The following is a 17,780-nucleotide window of genomic DNA, read 5'->3' as shown; positions in this document are numbered from 1 at the left end:
AAGCATATAAGGAAATGAATATGTAGAAAACATACAGATTATAAGAGAGAAAGGCACATCTTTATAAAGACAAATTCTTCCCAAAATTAAGCTATGAATATATTCAATTTTGTCAGAACACGAATTTTTTTCAGTGAATTAATGAAAATTATCTTAAAGTTCTCTAGGTGCCTAGGAAAATTATGAAAAGGAAGACTAATGAGGAAGAACTTATCCTTCCAGGTTCTAAAACATAGTCTAAATTTATCATAATCAAGAAAGTATGGTACCTTAAAAAGAGAGAACAGCAACACAAATATATAAAAAATTCAGTACAAGATAAAAAATGGCTTCTTAAATTGACACAGGAAAAGAATAATTTAATGATGGAGTTGGGACAATTGTTGAGCAATATAGAAAATAATCAGATAGGTTCTGCTCTATTCTTATCCCAAGATAATTTAGATTGAATCACAAATTAAATTTAAAAGTAAAACCATGTAAGTGCTATAGGCATATATAGATAAATATTTATATAGTGTAACACATTATATAACTTTATATTACACACCAGTATATTATAGATGCAAAAATGTAAGCATGACATAAAAAGCAGTAATTATAAAAGAAAAATGTTTGAGTTCTCATAAGTTAGAACATGTATTGGATGTATATTAAATATGGCAATGCTAATGTATGTGCAAACAAAGATTACGTGCATCTATAGCATGCTCTCATTTTGAAAAAATCAGTACACACATGTTTGAATAATATAACTAGTTTTATACTTACAAAGCCTAATGTTTAAAAATAATTAATGTCTAATTCTGGATCTCCTCCAGCAAACCTTATGTCAAGCAATTTAATTTAGCACTGAGATACCCAGATAGTTGGTCTGATAAACAAGATGGCTACTAAGTGACTAATGGGCTGGTAGCATCTATGGCTACTCTGTAGACAAAGGGAAGATTCATGTCCCAGGTGAGAAATGCTAAATGTCATCATCCTACTCAGAATGACATCCAATTTAAAACTTAAGAACTGTTTATTTCTGAAACGTTCCACTTAATGTTTTCAGGCTACAGTTGGCCACAGGTAACTGAAACTGCAGAAAACGAAAGTGAGGAAAGCAAAACTGAGAATAAGAGAGGACTACTGCACACACATTTATAAAATTGTTAATATAAAAATAGATGTATACACAGTTATAGATATATAAATAGTGATAAAAATTAGCCTAGAGATGATAATTATGTAAGTATTAATAGAGGTTAAATGTTTCACATTTGTCCAACATTTATTACATTCATAGATAAATTCTAAAAACACTTTGAAACATGATTTTCTAAATTTACAGCTGTCCAGGCAATCTTCTAACTCACATGGGTAATAATGTATGTTTCAAAAGGGTTGAGAAGATTGTTCAATGACATAGGTTTATCTTATTCATATGTGGCTTAAGCCTGGCTTTGAAAAACTTTTTAGGAGTAAAAACAGACTATATCTGAATTTGTGCAATTATGTGTTTGATTTAGCACATTAAACCACCAAAGCTAAGAACCCTCACAGAGTTCATTGCACCCCACTGCCACCTCCACTGGATCAGATGCAGGTATCCATGGCTGAGAGACCAACAGACAGTTCACATCACAGGACTCTGTGCAGACAACTCCCAGTACCAGCACAGAGCCTGGTAGACTTGCTGGCTGGCCGACCCAGAAGAGAGATAACAATCACTGCAGTTCAGCTCCCAGGAAGCCACATCCATAGGAAAAGGGGGAGAGCGCGACGTCAAGGGAACACATCACGGAACAAAAGAATCTGAACAACAGCCTTCAGCACTAGACCTTCCCTCTGACAGAGCCAAGCCAAATGCGGGGGGAAAAACAGAAAATCAAAATCTGGTAATATGACAAAACACCCCCCAAAAAATAACACTAGTTCAGCAGCAATTGACCCAAACCAAGAAGAAATCCCTGATTTAACTGAAAACAAGTTCAGGAGGTTAGTAATTAAGATAATCAAGGAGGCACCAGAGAAAAACAAAGTCCAATGCCAGAAAATCCAAAAACAAAATGATACAAGAAGTAAAGGGAGAAATATTCAAGGAAATAATAGCATAAAGAAAAAACAATCAAAACTTCAGGAAACATTGGACAGACTTGTAGAAATGCAAAATGCTCTGGAAAGTCTCAGCAATAGAATTGAATGAGTAGAAAAAAGAAATTCAGAGGTTGAAGACTAGGTCTTCAAATTTACCCAATCTAACAAAGACAAAGAAAAAGGAATAAGAAAATCTGAACAAAGTCTCCAATGACCAAACCTAAGAATAATCGGTGTTCCTGAGGATGAAGAGTAATCTAAAATGTTGGAAAACATATTTGGGGGAATAATCGAGGAAAAGTTCCCCAGCCTTCCTAGAGACCTAGACATCCAAATACAAGAAGCACAAAGAACACCTGGGAAATTCATCACAAAGAGATCATTGTCTAGGCATATTGTCATCAAGTTATTTAAAGTTAAAACAAAGGAAAGAATCTTAAGAGTTGTGAGACAAAAGCACAAGGTAACCTACAAAGGAGAGCCTATCAGATTAACAGCAGAATTCTCAGCAGAAACCCTACAAGCTAGAAATGATTGGTGCTCTATTTTTAGCCTCCTCAAACAAAATAATTATCAGTCAAGAATTTTGTATCCAGTAAAACTAACCATTATATATGAAGGAAAGATACAGTCTTTTTCAGACAAACAAATGACTAAGAGAATTTGCCACTACCAAGCCACCAAGACAAGAACTGCTAACAGGAGCTCTAAATCTTGAAACAAATCCTGGGAACACATCAAAACAGAAAATCTTTAAAGTATAAATCACACAGGACCTATAAAACAAAAATACAAGTTAATTAGCAACAACAACAACAACAAAAACCGAGGTACACAGGTAACAAATAGCATGATAAATGGAATAGTACCTCACATCTCAATACTGACATTGAATGTAAATGGCTTAAATGTTTCACTTAAAAGATACAGAACTGCAGAACGGATAAGAACTCACCAACCAATGATCTGCTGTCTTCAGGAGACTCACCTAGCACCTTAAAAACTCACAGAAACCTAAAGTAAAGGGGTGGCAAAAGGGATTTCACACAAATAGACACCAAAAGTGAGCAGGGTTAGCTATTCTTATATCAGACAAAACAAACTTTAAAGCAACAGCAGTTAAAAGAGACAAAAAGGGACATTATATAATGGTAAAAGTCCTTGTCCAACAGGAAGATATCACAAACGTAAATATATATGCACCTAACACTGGAGCTCCCAAATTTATAAAACAATTACTAATAGACCTAAAATTGAGATAGACAGCAACGAAATAATAGTGGCAGACTTCAATACTCCACTGACAGCACTAGACAGGTCATCAAGACAGAAAGTCAACAAAGAAACAATGAATTTAAACCATGCCTTGGAACAAATGGACTTAACAGGTCCATTTGAACATTTTATCCAACAACCACACACACTTTATTCAACAGCACATGGAACTTTCTTCAAGAAAGACCATATGATTGGCCACAAAATGTGCCTCAATAAATTTAAGAAAATTGAAATTATATCAAGCACTCTCTCAGAACACAGTGGAATAAAACTGGAAATCAACTCCAAAAGGAATCTTCAAAACCATGCAAATCCATGGAAATTAAATAACCTGCTGCTGAAAGATCATTAGGGAAAAAAAAAATCAAGATGGAAATTAAAAAATTATTTGAACTGAATGACAATAATGATGCAATCTATCAAAACCTCTGGGATACAGCAAAGGTGGTGCTAAGAGGAAAGCTCATAGCCCTAAGTACCTAAATCTTACAAACTGACATTCTAAGGTCACATCTCAAGAAACTAGAGAAACAAGAAAAAACCAAACTCAAACCCAGCAGCACTAAATAAAACTGAAACAAACAAAAAATACAAAAGATAAATGAAACCAAAAGCTGGTTCTTTATAAAATCAATAGCACATTAGCAAGATTAACCAAGAAAAGAAGAGAGAAAATCCAAATAACCTCATTAAGAAATGAAACAGGAGATTTACATCTGTCATCACTGAAATACTAAAGATCATTCAAGGGTACTATGGACACCTTTACAGACATAAACTAGAAAACCTAGAAGAGATAGATAAATTCCTGGAAAGATACAACCCTCCTAGCTTAAATCAGGAAGAACTGGATACCCTGAACAGACCAATTACAAACAGTGAGATTGAAATGGTAATTTAAAAATTAAAACAAAACAGGCCAGGACCAAATGGATTCACAGCAGAAGTCTACAAGACATTCAAAAAAGAATTGGTACCAAACCTTTTGACACTATTCCGCAAGACAGAGAAAGAGGAAACCCTCCCTAATTCATTCTATGAAGCCAACATCACCCTAATATAAAAATCATGAAAGGACATAACCAAAAAAGAAAACTACAGACCAATATCTCTGGTGGACATAGACTCTAAAATCCTTAACAAAATACTAGCTAACTGAATCCAACAACATATCAAAAGATAACCCACCATGAACAAGCGGGTTTCATACCAGGGATGCAGGGATGGTTTAACATATGCAAGTCAATAAAACACCACATAAACCAGAATTAAAAACAAAAATCACATGATCATCTCAATAGATGCATAAAAAGCATTTGACAAAATCCAACATCGCTTTATGATAAAACTCTCAGCAAAATCGGCATACAATGGACATACCTCAATGTAATAAAAGCCATCTATGACAAACCCACAGCAAAAATAATACTGAATAGGGAAAAGCTGAAAGCATTCCTTCTGGAACTGGAACAAGTCAAGGATGCCCACTCTCACCACTCCTCTTCAACATAGTACTGGAAGTCCTAGCCAGAGCGATCAGGAAAGAGAAAGAAATAAAAGGCATCCAAATCGGTAAAGAGGAAGTCATACTGTCCTTGTTTGCCGATGATATGATCATTCACCTAGAAAACCCTAAAGACTCTTCCAGAAAGCTCCTAGAACTGACAAAAGAATTCAGCAAAGTTTCTGGATACAAGATTAATGTACAAATCAGTAGCTCTTCTATACACCAACAGCAACCATTCAGAGAATCAAATCAAGAACTCAACCCCTTTTCCAATAGCTGCAAATTAAAAACAAGAATAGCTAACCAAGGAGGCAAAAGACCTCCACAACGAAAACTAAAAACCCTCCTGAAAGAACTCATAGACAACACAAACAAATGGAAACACATCCCATACTCATGGATGGGTAGACTCAATATTGTGAAAATGACCATACTTCCAAAAGCAATCTACAAATTCAATGCAGTCCCCATCAGATTACCACCATCATTCTTCACAGAATTAGAAAAAACAATTCTAAAACTCATATGGAACCAAAAAAGAGCCCACACACCCAAAGCAAGACTAAGCAAAAAGAACAAATCTGGAGGCATCACACTACCTGATTTCAAACTATACTATAAGGCCATAGTCACCAAAACAGCATGGTACTGGTATAAATATAGGCACACAGACTGATGGAACAGAATAGAGAACCCAGAAATGAACCCAAATACTCACAGCCAACTGATCTTTGACAAAGCAAACAAAAACATAAAGTGGGGAAAGGACACCCTTCTCAACAAATGGTGCTAGGATAATTGGCTAGCCACATGTAGGAAACTGAAACTGGATCCCCATCTCTCACCTTATACAAAAATCAACTCAAGATTCATTAAGGACTTAAATCTAAGACTGAAACTATAAAATTTCTAGAAGATAACATTGGAAAAACCGTTCTAGACATTGGCTTAGGCAAGGATTTCATGACCAAGAACCCAAAAACAATGATAAATAGCTGGGACTTAATCAAACTAAAGAGCTTTTGCACAGCAAAAGGAACAGTCCGCAGAGTAAACAGACAACCCACAGAGTGGGAGAAAATCTTCACAATCTACACATCTGACCAAGGACTATTATCCAAAATCTACAACGAACTCAAACAAATCAGTAAGAAAAAAACTAACAATCCCATCAAAAAGTGGGCTAAGGACATGAATAGACAATTCTCAAAAGAACATATACAAATGGCCAACAAACATATGAAAAAATGCTCAGCATCATTAATGATCAGGGAAATGCAAATCAAAGCCACAACGCGATACCACCTTATTCCTGCAAGAATAGTCATAATTAAAAACTCACAAAACAGTAGATGTTGGTATGGATGCGGTGATCAGGGAACACCTCTGGTGGGAATGTAAACTAGTACAGCCACTATGGAAAACAGCATGGAGACTCCTTAAAGAACTAAAAGTAGAACTACCATTTGATCCAGTATTCCCACTACTGGGTATCTACCCAGAGGAAAAGTCATTATAAGAAAAAGATACTTGCACATGCATGTTTATAGCAGCACAATTTGCAATTGCAAAATTGTGGAACCAACCCAAATGCCCATCAATCAATAAGTGAATAAAGAAACTGTGATATACATACATACATATATATACATACACACACACACATATATACACAAGCACACATACATATATATATGATGGATTACTACTCAGCTGTAAAAAGGAATGAATTAACAGTGACCTGGATGAGATTGGAGACTATTATTCTAAGTGAAGTAACTCAGGAATACAAAACCAAACATCGTATGTTCTCCCTGATACGTGGGAGCTCAGCTATGAGGATGCAAAGGCATAAGAATGATACAATGGACTTTGGGGACTTGGGAGAAAGGGTGAAAGGGGATCAAGGGATAAAATACTACAAAGAGGGTACAGTGTATACTGCTCGGGTGATGGGTACACCAAAATCTCACAAATCACCACTAAAGAACTTACTCATGTAACCAAACACCAATAACCTATAGAAAAATAAAGAATAAAAAGAAATTAATGACAAAAAATAAAAAAATAAAGCCACCAGGCAGTTAAGCAGGGCTACCAGGTATTATTTAATTCCTACGATATGTTGCTGTCAAAACCCTCTTTTGCATCATTTTGATATAAAGAAGTATAAATATGCATACATTACTAATGTAAAACTAACATTTGTTTTTTAGTAAGTGCTTATCAACTCAGAATAGTACTAGGAATACGTTTCCTTTAAAATTGATTGTGTTTGATCATTGCTTGAGAAGCATAAGGCCACCCTCTTGTACCACAGTTCACTCTGCCCTGACCCCATTACCAGGGTCAAAGCAGAAAACATACAAGCTATGTTCCAGTTAAATGCCACTAGTCATGATAAGAGGCTGAGATAGGGGAATCGCTTGAGACCAGGAGTTTGAGGCTACGGTGAGCTGTGAACGCCACGATAGTGCCACTGCACTCCAGCCTGGGTGACAGTGACACTATCTCAAAAAGAAGAAAAGAAAAGAAAAAAAGGTCTACTAGTCAAAGAATGTTGCAAATCTTGTGTGTGTGTGTGTGTGCGTGCGTGTGTGTGTGTGTCATAATTCCTATGTCCATATAGCATTTTAACAAAGCATCTTAAAATAAGACCAAGTGTTAATGTTCAAAAGCATAAACATACACACTTTACATATGTTAAGAAAAATGGGTTTAATTCAAGAAAATATATGTTTACAAAATAATTAGAAGTTTGGGAAGAGCACATTCTAAGCTGGGTCTCCAGGAACAAGCCCCAAACACTGCACAACTGAACCACCAGGAGGACTGCAGATCTTGCCAAAATTGGAAGATAAGAAGCAAGAGACCGTCACTGGTATTGTCAAGCCAAGAACATTTTGCTTTAGCTGTGGCCTGGAAATGAGAAAGCTGCCACTGCTTCTGCTGCCACCTTTACTAACTAGAGCTGAATGCTGGAACACTACTGAAGGAAAACCTCATAGCTTTGCAACCTATTTTCTAGAAGAAAAAAAACAAAAGCTGCAGGAATATAACTTCCATATTGGTCCCACTTTCTAAGGCTTGAATAAATACTTCTAAATGATAGGACCCAATTTGCTTCCAAATCTTAGCATTGAGGAACCCTGAGAAGTATGGATTTTTTTTTTTTAGCTTCCCAGCCTCTGTAGAATAAGAAGGTCAGGCCAAAGAAGGTGGAGGAACAAATTTACCACATTCATCATAGGCAGGAGTGGGTATTTCCATTTCATAGAGACACTGAGGTTCAGAAAAATCTAAGTGACTTTGACAAGACACAATGTCAAATAAATTGAATTACCAGGAACAGAATCTAGGAGTTTTGATGCCAACTCCAGCATATTTCTCAGTTTACCATTCTGTATTAACTGATTATAAAATATTATAAAACTGGAAAAAGAAATAATTGATAACATCTACTAAGGGGAGCTAACATTTCCTAACATTCATTGGCTCATCTATTAGGTTGTTATTACGTTTCAAAGAAAAGGTCAACTTAGGAAGGATCTCTAGATATGTAGCAATCCTTCTTAATGGCTGTTAAGCAGTTAGGGAGTAGAAATGAAGCAAGGGTGCAAACTGTGAGCTTTTGTCTTCCTTCAAAAATTCAGAATGCACTCAGACAGACAGAGGCAGCTGAAAAGGCAAATTTAATGTTCTTCATTTTTATCCCCACCCCATGCTCCAGAAGAAATTAACATTATTTGCAAAGATGTATAAAATGTCAACGAATAAAAGCAAAACTTATTTATGTTATCTGAATTTAACGCAGAATTGCTATTTCAGCTGAATGTAATATATAAAGTAATTTAAATAAATACTGATGAAATTATCTCTTAAAGAGATACTGGCCTTAAAGATATAACTGTACAGCTACCTAATATAATTTGGCTTGCTTATCGACTTTCTAATATATCTCCTTTTTAGTAATGGGTTCTTTTTATTAAAAATGAATTGTTATCCACGTCTTCAGATGTGGATCTTAATTTAATCAAATGTGAAGTTTTAGGTTAATTTTGAGCATATTCAAACTCATCCCCAATTCAGTAAGAGACATGGAGAAAATGGTTTTGCTGTCGATTTTTAAATCTCCAAGGCAGCATTCAGTGCTCATTTTTGTGACTACCTCTTTAAGGGGAAGCATTTTGGAAAAGGCCTCCTGAGAGCATTTATAATAAATCTTTCCTGACTTTCTTTAAAGCAGGAAAGAAAAATCCATTTAAGACAATGCTTTAAGGCAAAATGTTACCTGACTTCAGATTCAAACTTTTCATTTATTAGGGAAGAAGTTAAAGTCTCCAGGGGGTGCTGAATCAGTCTATTCCGAGAAGTAGAAATGGAGAAGCTACTTTAGGTAAATGGTGTCTAACTCTGGCAACAGAGACAAGCCTCTGCCCTGCCAACATTCCCTCTCCTGGAAGAACCACAACTCTACTCCACAGGGGAAGCATATTGATTCCTTAATTGAGAAATAAGAAGACAATGAAGAAGAAGTATTTCAGCAGCTTCTATTTATTGAGTCTCCATAAATGCCAGCCATGTTAGATGTTTTATATATATTATCCCCCTTAATCCTCAAAACATAACTATAAGCATTAATCATCCCCTGTTACAGAAAAGAAAGCCAAAGCTTACAGGAGCTAAAAATGTGCCCAATGTCACACAGCTAGTAAGTGAACAAAGCAAGTTCAACTAACTTCAAAGTTTGCAACTTTGATCAACTGGTTTCGAAGTTTGCCTGCCCTCCCCCTCAGCATAGTGGTGTGAAATCCAGGAACTCAAGTAAAGGCCATTTTCTATTTAAAAGAGCTTCTCAAATAGAGATATTTTGAGGCAAGCAATGTAGATTGACACAATGACCAAAAACCTACACTGTCTAAAACTGCAACACCACAGAGAACGCTTTGCAATCTTATCTGGATATCTACAGCAATCAATGTAAAGGTTATTCAAGTTCAGCAAACTTGCCTCTAGCAAAATACAGCTAAATTTGTTCTACTTATGGGAAATAGAAAGAGAGTAAAATATCCTGTTTCCTCATTTTGCAGATCTATCCCCGGTTTGAATTTTCACATTCACAGAGTTAAGGGATACATCATAGAAAGGAATGCACACCTGTGACTAAACAAGTTATAGTTTACAATCAACATCCCATCCACACATCTATGTATTACAAGTTCTTCTTCTGTGCATTACTGATTTTCTATGTATTATCAAAAAGATTGTATTACTGATACCCGAGTGTCAGTAGTCATTCTCATGCCCAAATTATATTTTCCCTGTAGTCTCTATCATACTATTTAATGTGTCTTAAACACATTACACCTTTTATAATTTGGGGCATAGAGACCAATCTCTTTCACTCTGTTTTGGAGGCAGATATTTCTTCACCAGTAAGGCTTTTTTCATTTATTTAATTGCACACTTTTCCTTTCTACTGATCCACCAAATGTCTACAACTTACTGTAACTCAGACATTCAAAATCCGATGTGATATCTGAAGTATTGCAACTGAATTGTGTGGGAAGAAATACTTAGGGCTGTGATTATTCTTCATAAAGTTCTCCAAAATGCATTCAGCTTTTCTGCTGCCATATCACATTATAAATTAATTTTGCTTCCAAGTAATGCTCACCTTAATTTTCTTTTACTTCGCCCTCTAATAGGATCTCTTGGCTTGAACTCAGGTGCACTAGCAACGATCTCTCTGGAGGCTTTCATATGCTACAACCCTATATAATCACCTTCACTGTCAGAATACTTAAAGACACCCAAGCAGTTTCTAGCCATATATCCCGATTTGCCTGGGGACCATGAGGCCCACAGGAAAGAATTTCTGGCATATCGAGGGAGGATATGGCACGGAAAGGGATTCTTATTGTGATACAATGAGCCTGAAAGAATACATTCTCTACCAGGAGCAATACTAAAAGGAAATAGTATTCCTGAATGCAATAGGACTCTCTCCTTGAATTCTCCACTACTGCATAAACAGCTCCTACCATCACTACGACATGCAAATTATTCTCTTTGCCACCTTCCAGTCTCCACTGACCCAGATCCATTCTCTCTGTGCTCTGTGTATGCCTGAAAGGCTGAACCCTACAGAGTGCATGGCATGGACTAATGAAAAACCTAACAGGGAATTAGAAAGAGGGAAGAGAGAGGTCAGGCCAGTTATTGACTTGCTCATGCCTGCTTTAATGCTAGGATTCTTACATTGGATGTGACTCTCTCTGACTTCAGCTTCTGCCAGGCAGCCCCTCCTCCAAGGCTTTGGCTCACAGGGCTTTGGTGAACTGTTCCCCACCCCTTCAGGTTTAGGGATGGCAACATCTCAATGTTGCCAGTCGGGGGCCCCTCTGCTTCTCTTGTTAGTTTTCTAATCCAAATGCCACATATCTGTAGCTAGTACATTCATTAAATACTCCTCAGAATTCCATTAGTGCGCCTTCTGTCTCCTGCTGGGCCCCTGGCAATGCACTAATTGGTACCAGGAGTAGCCTCAAAAAAAAGCCCCTCAGGTAAAAATGCTAGTGTGGATTCCACACGTATTATTTTATAATATACAGATGATTTCCTTGCTGGGGTTTGGGGGGAGGGTGTATAGAGTAATCAGTGGAGAGCAATGCTTTGGAAGATTATGTGTGTGTCATTTGATCACTATAGTAATAAATATTACAGGCTGCTTCTCTGTTAAAGAGCTTACAAAAGTAAAAGTATAAGTTTAGCACCTTTAATACTCAACTCAAAGCATGAGGGAGAACTAATCAGCTTTAAATGTATCCTTTGTCTTATAAATCTGCAGAACAAACATAACTGATGATCAGGACCAAGATGTGATGGTATGAGCAGAGTCTCAATATTGGTAAATATATCAATTCAGTGGGCTTTGAAAGTTCAAGCAAAAATTAAGGTTATTAGCCCATGTGAAGTCTCAGGGTCCTAGTACATTGTAAACAGGGACCCAGTTGTAACCTTAGAAACTTTTTACAATGAGCCACTAGTTAGATAAAGGGGACCCCAGAGACTTGAGATGGGGTCCTTACCTTAAATTCTTAAAAGACCCTGAATCATTTTTGACAGTTGAAGCAATCTTCCAACCTGTATGCAAAAACTAGTTTCAGTGACTTCATCAGCAGCACTTGCCTTGGAAGGAGATTCTCATTCTCCTCAAGGTTAACCCCAATCATCACTCATTGCTTACATGGCGAGAAGGAGAAGCACAAGGTTTCCTCAAGGATGAGAAATATTCTAAACTAGAGATGTGTTAGGACATCGACAACTTTTATCATCAGAAAATGAGAATGGAAAAAGCAGGTTTAGAAATTTATGCTGAAGGGGTTAAACCAAGAAGAGAAAAATATGAGATTAGTTCAGGAAAAATTTATCAATATGAGAAAACTCACCTGAGATTCTAGATATAATTTGTCAGCTGAAGAATCTGGGACGGGCTCTAACAGTTTGGTGAAACCTGAGCTCAGTGGTGACCTACAGGAATGAAGTTGAGATGCTGGGACTACTCTGGCACAAAGAGGAATATCCAAAGGCATAGGGAGGTGAACATTCTGGAGTGGATCTATTCTATGTAACTTATTCCAACACACCGTCACTATACCTACAAAAAGTGTTGAAGAATAATACTTCCTTCTCCAAAGCAACGAGAATACTTTGCTATTAAGCAATCACATCTCTTAAGACTTCTGTCATGACTACTCTCTGTAGATCAGAGATGCTGCTGAAAATGTGGGCTCTCTAATCTTAAGAGAATTATGGGATGTTAGAATCTTGGAGTGTTAGAGGCCACGTGGCAGTGCTCAGTTTTGGGGATGAGACTGGTACAATTATCCCCAACAAACCACAAGGACAGAAAGGTAATACAAGTGTTTTGACCCACATGGATTTTTTTATTGTGGCTAATATTTTTAGGAGGACCTTAGAAATGAAATAGATTGTCAGCCTTCTAAAATATTACTTGGTCTAGGTTATCAGACCATTTCTTCTTCTGTTAGGCAATAACTCAAATTAAAGCGCTACAGTAGGAATTCATAAACCCAGAGCTTTCTGAGATGGAGGCCAGCTTCTGTTAAGGAATCACCCTGAAATGTAGACACAAGGATAGACTGTAATTCTTCCTCCAAGCCTTCCCCCAGAGAACCCATGGCCATTTAACAAGGTGAGAGTGAACTAGGAAAGAAAAGTAATGATACTACCTAGGAGCCATTGTTATTGCCCCAATTTAGCACTAATTAGTATGGGCACAAAGTCATAAAATAAATGGAGTCTTGGCCTATATCTGTCTTAGAATGGTTGATGGGCTATATCCCTTCCTAGTCATTATTTTCCATGTTCATGGCTGATTACCTGAAATAATCATACTTAACAACTAGAAACATCCTCACATCGGTTTCCTGACTGATGCCATAGATGTCATTATGTTGAGAAGAGCCAATTAGAGCCCCTGGAATTTTCCCTGTCAAATAATAAACAGAAAGTAATATCATATCCCTGGGGGAAAAACTGCAGAAACTAGTGCTACTATCAAGGATTGAAAGAAACAGGAATGGTGATTTGATTTCTATCCCATGCTCACTTAGCTCTTTAGTTTGGCTGACACAAAAGCCAGATGGATACTTTAGAATGACCCTGAAATATCAGTACCACCAACACGGCTACTGGCTGCTGAGATGAGTTATTGACCTAGAAAATGATTTTATTTTGTTTTGTTTTGTTCCCTATCTGAATTAGGGACAAATCAGAAGCAATTCATCTTTATCTAAATAGTAGGAACAAAAGTACACCTTCAGCGTCTTATCTCACGCCTATATCAACTCTCCTGATCTCTGTCATAATTTAGTCCAGAGAAATCTTGACCACACTGAAATCTCAGAAAACATCTGATCCATTACAGTGAAGACATTATATTAATTGGACCTGATAAGCAGGAGGTTGCAAGCACCTAGATGCCTTAGTAAGGCGCTTGTGATTTAGTGAGTAGGAAATAAAACCCACAGAGCTTTGGAATTCTGCCCAAATACCACAAAGATTTGGGATTTCTGCCAAATTCAAAGATTCTGGGAATCCTTTGTTGTAGATCATGTGGGATATCCCCTCCAAAATGAAGAATTAACTGCACCTTGAACTTCCCACCATAAAGAAAGAGTCACTTCATTTGACATGTCTTTTGATTTTAGAGGAAGCATATGCTACATTTGGTAACACTGCTGTTATCCATTTCCTGAGGATACCAGTTTTGAATGTTTCCCAGAGCAAAAGAGAGATGGCAATAGGTCCAGGTTGTGGTGAAAGCTGTCCCATCACTTAGACATCATAAGCTAGCATATCTGAATGGTATTTGAATTCTGTCACAAATAGAGGCACCCTTTGGAGCCCCCAATATGCCTCTATAGGAAAAACATAATGTAGACACTAATATTTTGGAGTAAATTCAAACTCTCTTCTGCAAACAACTATTTTCACTTTGAAGGTATTCCTAATTTGCTACTGGATCCTGGCACAACCAAATAACAACACCTGAGCACAGCAACCAGGAGACTATATGACCTGAACTGCTCATCATGAATTGGATATCATCTGATCAAAAGAAAACCTAAAAGTAGATGTGTGCAGCAGCATCGAATTATTAAATAGGAATGGAGTATACCTAACAGGGACAAAAGGTGTCCAGAAAACTCAAATAACTCCTCTGAACAGAATCAGACTTCAAAGTATCTACTCCTACTGCTGTGTAGGCAGTTCCTCAAACCATGGCTATGAAGTTATCTATGACTATTAGCAAGGAGGAAAAATTGCCTGTTTGACAGATGTCAACTCCATCCAGAAATGAACAGCTGCTACACTCTAGACCCACCTGTAGCAGTCTGAAATTTAGTCTGAAATGGAAATATTCCCAGTGGACAGAATTTCAGGTAGTACATTTGTTTTTCCACTTTCTGTGGAGAGATAGATGGTCTACTGTATGGATCCACAATGACTCCAGGGAAAAGCTAATGGAATGTCCATTTCATTAGTGACTTGGAAAAGCAAGAATTGGTGGCAAGGTATTCTGGGGACAAGACATGTGGACAGATTTCTCAGAATGGTTATGGAATTATATTAGTCTGTTTTCACACTGCTATAAAGAAATATCCAAGACTAGGTAATTTATAAAGGAAAGAGATTTAATTGACTCACAGTTCAGCATGGCTGGGGAGGTCTCAGAAAAATTACGATCATGGCTGAAGGAGAAGCAGGCACATCTTACATGGCAGCCAGAGAGAGAGAGACCATGGGAAGGAGTAACTGTCAAACACTTATAAAACCATCAGATCTTGTGAGAACTCACTATTACAAGAACAGCATAGGGGAAATTGCCCTCATGATCCCATCACCTCCTACCAAGTTCCTCCGTCAACATATAGGGATTATAGGGAAAACATTTTGAGAGGAGATTTGGGTGAGGACACAGAGCCAAACCATGTCAGGAATATTAGAATATTCATATCATATATAGAAGCCTACCAGAGGGCATCTACTGCAGAACAATCTCTTAATACTGATAGAGGCTAGCTGATCCTTAGTGTAGATGCCATTCAGCCTCCTTACTCAGCAAATGCAGTGCTCATTCTAAGTGGCTGTGGTAGTAAACTTGCAGGTTATACATCAGTGTCTTCATTCATTTTGGCTGCTATAACAAAATATCACAAAGCAAGGAGTTTATAAACAACAGAAATTTATTTCTTACAGTTCTGGAGGCTGGGTACTCCAAGATTAATTGACCAGCAGATTCGGTGTCTGGTGAGAGCCTCTTTCCTGATTTATAGGTGGTACCTTCTTGTGTGTCCTCACATGTTGAAGGGAAAACAAGCTCCCTCAAGCCTCTCTTATAAGAGAACTAAATCTCATTTGTGAGAGTTCCACCCTCCTGATCTCATCATCTCCCAAAGGCCTACCCCTTAATACTTTCACATTGGGGATTGGTTTCAAGATAAGCATTTGGAAGTAACACAAACATTTAAATAGTAGCAACATAGATTTTTCTCTCCCCAATGTTGCTTTGGCTATCATAATTGCTAGGTGCTAAGTCTGTCAGTCATGGAGGCCAATGATGAGTCTGCTGTAGAACCATTCCCCAAAGGGACTAGCTAGCTCCCTGCTGGATCCCTTCTATCTGGGAATGGAGAAGAGCTTTTGTCCTCAGGAATCCTAGGTATGGATTGGCCTCCCAGTCCACAATGTTTCTTCTAACATTCAGTCATGGGTTGAATTATGTCTCTCAAAAGATATGTTAAAGTCCTAATCCTCAATATCTCAGAGTGTCACCTTATTTGGAAATACAGTCACTGCAGATATAATTAGTTAAAATGAAGTCATACTGGAGTAAGGTGGGCCCTTAATTCAATTTGACTGGGTCCTTATAAGAAGATGGTATGAAGACATTGGGGATGAGTGTCACATGACATCAGAGGCAGAGATTTTAGTTCTATAGCTGCAAAGCAAGAACTCTAAAGATTGCCACTGAAATCAGAAGCTAGAAGCATGGAAGAGATTCTCTCCTAAACTCTTGACAGATCATGGTCTTACCAACACTTGAACTTCAGACTACTAGCCTCCAGAACTGTGTGAGAATAAATTTCTGTTCTTTTAAACTACCCAATTTATAGTACTTTGTTACAGTGGCTCTAGGAAACTAATAGATGTCCTTATTACTGGACTTAATGAATGCTTTATCCACTGACATACTGTACCACAGATGTTACCCTCAACCAAGAAAGTCACTTTGTAATGAAACAAATGCAGCAATAGTCATGCTCATGGAATTCATTATTCTTATCACATGTCCCATCATCTGGAAACAGACAGCCTGTTGAAGGCTCAGCTCTGGCACAAGCTGAGGAGGAGGGGTTTGGAGTATTTACACAAGTGACCAATATATAATAATGTCCCCCCACTTCACACCATAGCTAGGTCCAGGAACCAAAGGGTGGCAGTGGGCATGTCCCCTCAATTTTAAGCCTAAAATCTCTGTGCTGAAGAATTTGCTTCTTGTTCCTTTACCCTTGGGTTTCAAAAGTTTGGAATTATGAGTTCCTAAGAAAATAATACTTCTAACTGAGAACAAAGTCACAATTCCATTACTTTAGAAGCTAAATCTACCTCCTATTAATTTGGGGCTCTTATGCCACTGAATTGACAGGCAGAAAGGTGGCTATTAGTACTATTGGGGTGACCTCTTCCTATAGCCAAGGGTGCTTGTTTTGTGCTACAGATTGTGGACAGGAGGTTATATGGGGAATCTATTGGATTCGCTGGTGTGCCTCTTATTACACCCATAATTATGTTTGATGGGAGTCTATACAAACTCAATTAAAAGCCAGAAAGAGTTAAAATTCTATGGGAATACAGTCACCATACCAGGTAAAAAGTTTAACTTGCCAAAGTTCTAGCAGAGGTAAGAGAGTACAGAATAGGTTGTGGGGAAAGGAGATTTCATAGAACAAGAAGTCATCAGCACCACTGGAAGGATATATTTATCGGAGGGTCAGGAATTTCAGGAAAGCACCTGAGATCTAAAGACAACTACACATGGAGGCTAAGAGCCACTGAGAGATGAGAAGAATGTTTGGGTACAGAAGTTCAAGCAAATGTAAATTCCTTTCTTGGAGATTATAAGAGCATATAAGAGGAAAACTGAGCTACTACCTGTAGTCATGTGGAAGATTCTGATCAGATTTAGGAACTATGATGGTTAGTTTTATGTGTCAACTTGGCTAGGCTATAGCGTCCAGTTATTCAAACAACTACTAATCTAGATGTTGCTGTGGAGGTCTATTGTAGATCTGGTTAACATCTACAATCCCTTGACTTTAGG

This window comes from Macaca mulatta, chromosome 4, assembly GCF_049350105.2.
Source record: "Macaca mulatta isolate MMU2019108-1 chromosome 4, T2T-MMU8v2.0, whole genome shotgun sequence".
In the NCBI taxonomy this organism is placed as follows: Eukaryota; Metazoa; Chordata; class Mammalia; order Primates; family Cercopithecidae; genus Macaca; species Macaca mulatta.
This window is presented reverse-complemented; position numbering follows the sequence as displayed.